We start from the raw sequence: 6,000 nt of genomic DNA on the forward strand, positions 1-6,000 counted from the left end.
ACAGAAAGAGACTCGCACGCTCCACGTATCATCACAGAAAGAGACTGGCTCGCACGCTCCACGTATCATCACAGAAAGAGACTGGCTCGCACGCTCCACGTATCATCACAGAAAGAGACTGGCTCGCACGCTCCACGTATCATCACAGAAAGAGACTGGCTCGCACGCTCCAAGTATCATCATCAGAAAGAGACTGGCTCGCACGCTCCACGCATCATCACAGAAAGAGACTGGCTCGCACGCTCCACGTATCATCACAGAAAGAGACTGGCTCGCACGCTCCACGTATCATCATCAGAAAGAGACTGGCTCGCACGCTCCACGCATCATCACAGAAAGAGACTGGCTAGCACGCTCCACGTATCATCACAGAAAGAGACTGACTGACTCGCACGCTCCACGTATCATCACAGAAAGAGACTCGCATACTCCACGTATCATCACAGAAAGAGACTCGCACGCTCCACGTATCATCACAGAAAGAGACTGACTGACTCGCACGCTCCACGTATCATCACAGAAAGAGACTCGCATACTCCACGTATCATCACAGAAAGAGACTCGCACGCTCCACGTATCATCACAGAAAGAGACTCGCACGCTCCACGTATCATCACAGAAAGAGACTGGCTCGCACGCTCCACGTATCATCACAGAAAGAGACTGGCTCGCACGCTCCACGTATCATCACAGAAAGAGACTGGCTCGCACGCTCCACGTATCATCACAGAAAGAGACTGGCTCGCACGCTCCATGTATCATCACAGAAAGAGACTGACTGACTCGCACGCTCCACGTATCATCACAGAAAGAGACTCGCATGCTCCACGTATCATCACAGAAAGAGACTCGCACGCTCCACGTATCATCACAGAAAGAGACTCGCACGCTCCACGCATCATCACAGAAAGAGACTCGCATGCTCCACGTATCATCACAGAAAGAGACTGGCTCGCACGCTCCACGTATCATCACAGAAAGAGACTGGCTCGCACGCTCCACGTATCATCACAGAAAGAGACTGGCTCGCACGCTCCACATATCATCACAGAAAGAGACTGGCTCGCACGCTCCACGTATCATCACAGAAAGAGACTGGCTCGCACGCTCCACGTATCATCACAGAAAGAGACTGACTGACTCGCACGCTCCACGCATCATCACAGAAAGAGACTCGCACGCTCCACGTATCATCACAGAAAGAGACTGACTGACTCGCACGCTCCACGCATCATTACAGAAAGAGACTCGCACGCTCCACGTATCATCACAGAAAGAGACTCGCACGCTCCACGCATCATCACAGAAAGAGACTGACTGACTCGCACGCTCCACGCATCATCACAGAAAGAGACTCGCACGCTCCACGTATCATCACAGAAAGAGACTCGCACGCTCCACGTATCATCACAGAAAGAGACTCGCACGCTCCACGTATCATCACAGAAAGAGACTCGCATACTCCACGTATCATCACAGAAAGAGACTCGCACGCTCCACGTATCATCACAGAAAGAGACTGACTGACTCGCACGCTCCACGCATCATCACAGAAAGAGACTCGCACGCTCCACGTATCATCACAGAAAGAGACTCGCATACTCCACGTATCATCACAGAAAGAGACTCGCACGCTCCACGTATCATCACAGAAAGAGACTCGCACGCTCCACGTATCATCACAGAAAGAGACTCGCACGCTCCACGTATCATCACAGAAAGAGACTGGCTCGCACGCTCCACGTATCATCACAGAAAGAGACTGGCTCGCACGCTCCACGTATCATCACAGAAAGAGACTGGCTCGCACGCTCCACGTATCATCACAGAAAGAGACTGGCTCGCATGCTCCACGTATCATCACAGAAAGAGACTGACTGACTCGCACGCTCCACGTATCATCACAGAAAGAGACTCGCATGCTCCACGTATCATCACAGAAAGAGACTCGCACGCTCCACGTATCATCACAGAAAGAGACTCGCACGCTCCACGCATCATCACAGAAAGAGACTCGCACGCTCCACGTATCATCACAGAAAGAGACTGGCTCGCACGCTCCACGTATCATCACAGAAAGAGACTGGCTCGCACGCTCCACGTATCATCATCAGAAAGAGACTGGCTCGCACGCTCCACGCATCATCACAGAAAGAGACTGGCTCGCACGCTCCACGTATCATCACAGAAAGAGACTGGCTCGCACGCTCCACGTATCATCATCAGAAAGAGACTGGATCGCACGCTCCACGCGTCATCACAGAAAGAGACTGGCTCGCACGCTCCACGTATCATCACAGAAAGAGACTGACTCGCACGCTCCACGTATCATCACAGAAAGAGACTCGCATACTCCACGTATCATCACAGAAAGAGACTCGCACGCTCCACGTATCATCACAGAAAGAGACTCGCACGCTCCACGCATCATCACAGAAAGAGACTCGCATGCTCCACGTATCATCACAGAAAGAGACTGGCTCGCACGCTCCACGTATCATCACAGAAAGAGACTGGCTCGCACGCTCCACGTATCATCACAGAAAGAGACTGGCTCGCACGCTCCACGTATCATCACAGAAAGAGACTGGCTCGCACGCTCCACGTATCATCATCAGAAAGAGACTGGCTCGCACGCTCCACGTATCATCACAGAAAGAGACTGGCTCGCACGCTCCACGTATCATCACAGAAAGAGACTGGCTCGCACGCTCCACGTATCATCACAGAAAGAGACTGACTGACTCGCACGCTCCACGCATCATCACAGAAAGAGACTCGCACGCTCCACGTATCATCACAGAAAGAGACTGACTGACTCGCACGCTCCACGCATCATCAAAGAAAGAGACTCGCACGCTCCACGTATCATCACAGAAAGAGACTCGCACGCTCCACGTATCATCACAGAAAGAGACTCGCACGCTCCACGTATCATCACAGAAAGAGACTGGCTCGCACGCTCCACGTATCATCACAGAAAGAGACTCGCACGCTCCACGTATCATCACAGAAAGAGACTGGCTCGCACGCTCCACGTATCATCACAGAAAGAGACTGGCTCGCACGCTCCACGTATCATCATCAGAAAGAGACTGGCTCGCACGCTCCACGCATCATCACAGAAAGAGACTGGCTCGCACGCTCCACGTATCATCACAGAAAGAGACTGGCTCGCACGCTCCACGTATCATCATCAGAAAGAGACTGGCTCGCACGCTCCACGCATCATCACAGAAAGAGACTGGCTCGCACGCTCCACGTATCATCACAGAAAGAGACTGACTGACTCGCACGCTCCACGTATCATCACAGAAAGAGACTCGCATACTCCACGTATCATCACAGAAAGAGACTCGCACGCTCCACGTATCATCACAGAAAGAGACTCGCACGCTCCACGTATCATCACAGAAAGAGACTGGCTCGCACGCTCCACGTATCATCACAGAAAGAGACTGGCTCGCACGCTCCACGTATCATCACAGAAAGAGACTGGCTCGCACGCTCCACGTATCATCACAGAAAGAGACTGGCTCGCATGCTCCACGTATCATCACAGAAAGAGACTGACTGACTCGCACGCTCCACGTATCATCACAGAAAGAGACTCGCATGCTCCACGTATCATCACAGAAAGAGACTCGCACGCTCCACGTATCATCACAGAAAGAGACTCGCACGCTCCACGCATCATCACAGAAAGAGACTCGCATGCTCCACGTATCATCACAGAAAGAGACTGGCTCGCACGCTCCACGTATCATCACAGAAAGAGACTGGCTCGCACGCTCCACGTATCATCACAGAAAGAGACTGGCTCGCACGCTCCACGTATCATCATCAGAAAGAGACTGGCTCGCACGCTCCACGCATCATCACAGAAAGAGACTGGCTCGCACGCTCCACGTATCATCACAGAAAGAGACTGGCTCGCACGCTCCACGTATCATCATCAGAAAGAGACTGGCTCGCACGCTCCACGCATCATCACAGAAAGAGACTGGCTCGCACGCTCCACGTATCATCACAGAAAGAGACTGACTCGCACGCTCCACATATCATCACAGAAAGAGACTCGCATACTCCACGTATCATCACAGAAAGAGACTCGCACGCTCCACGTATCATCACAGAAAGAGACTCGCACGCTCCACGCATCATCACAGAAAGAGACTCGCATGCTCCACGTATCATCACAGAAAGAGACTGGCTCGCACGCTCCACGTATCATCACAGAAAGAGACTGGCTCGCACGCTCCACGTATCATCACAGAAAGAGACTGGCTCGCACGCTCCACGTATCATCACAGAAAGAGACTGGCTCGCACGCTCCACGTATCATCATCAGAAAGAGACTGGCTCGCACGCTCCACGTATCATCACAGAAAGAGACTGGCTCGCACGCTCCACGTATCATCACAGAAAGAGACTGGCTCGCACGCTCCACGTATCATCACAGAAAGAGACTGACTGACTCGCACGCTCCACGCATCATCACAGAAAGAGACTCGCATGCTCCACGTATCATCACAGAAAGAGACTGACTGACTCGCACGCTCCACGCATCATCAAAGAAAGAGACTCGCACGCTCCACGTATCATCACAGAAAGAGACTCGCACGCTCCACGCATCATCACAGAAAGAGACTGACTGACTCGCACGCTCCACGCATCATCACAGAAAGAGACTCGCACGCTCCACGTATCATCACAGAAAGAGACTCGCACGCTCCACGTATCATCACAGAAAGAGACTCGCACGCTCCACGTATCATCACAGAAAGAGGCTCGCACGCTCCACGCATCATCACAGAAAGAGACTCGCACGCTCCACGTATCATCACAGAAAGAGACTGACTGACTCGCACGCTACACGCATCATCACAGAAAGAGACTCGCACGCTCCACGTATCATCACAGAAAGAGACTCGCACGCTCCACGCATCATCACAGAAAGAGACTCGCACGCTCCACGTATCATCACAGAAAGAGACTGACTGACTCGCACGCTCCACGCATCATCACAGAAAGAGACTCGCACGCTCCACGTATCATCACAGAAAGAGACTCGCACGCTCCACGTATCATCACAGAAAGAGACTCGCACGCTCCACGCATCATCACAGAAAGAGACTCGCTCGCACGCTCCATGCATCATCACAGAAAGAGACTGGCTCGCACGCTCCACGCATCATCACAGAAAGAGACTGGCTAGCACGCTCCACGTATCATCACAGAAAGAGACTGACTGACTCGCACGCTCCACGTATCATCACAGAAAGAGACTCGCATGCTCCACGTATCATCACAGAAAGAGACTGACTGACTCGCACGCTCCACGTATCATCACAGAAAGAGACTGACTGACTCGCACGCTCCACGTATCATCACAGAAAGAGACTCGCACGCTCCACGTATCATCCCAGAAAGAGACTCGCACGCTCCACGTATCATCACAGAAAGAGACTCGCACGCTCCACGTATCATCACAGAAAGAGACTGGCTCGCACGCGCCACGTATCATCACAGAAAGAGACTGGCTCGCACGCTCCACGTATCATCACAGAAAGAGACTGGCTCGCACGCTCCACGTATCATCACAGAAAGAGACTGGCTCGCACGCTCCACGTATCATCATCAGAAAGAGACTGGCTCGCACGCTCCACGCATCATCACAGAAAGAGACTGGCTCGCACGCTCCACGTATCATCACAGAAAGAGACTGGCTCGCACGCTCCACGTATCATCATCAGAAAGAGACTGGCTCGCACGCTCCACGCGTCATCACAGAAAGAGACTGGCTCGCACGCTCCACGTATCATCACAGAAAGAGACTGACTGACTCGCACGCTCCACGTATCATCACAGAAAGAGACTCGCATACTCCACGTATCATCACAGAAAGAGACTCGCACGCTCCACGTATCATCACAGAAAGAGACTGACTGACTCGCACGCTCCACGCATCATCACAGAAAGAGACTAGCACGCTCCACG

This window comes from Salvelinus fontinalis, chromosome 25 (assembly GCF_029448725.1).
Source record: "Salvelinus fontinalis isolate EN_2023a chromosome 25, ASM2944872v1, whole genome shotgun sequence".
NCBI classification, from domain to species: Eukaryota; Metazoa; Chordata; class Actinopteri; order Salmoniformes; family Salmonidae; genus Salvelinus; species Salvelinus fontinalis.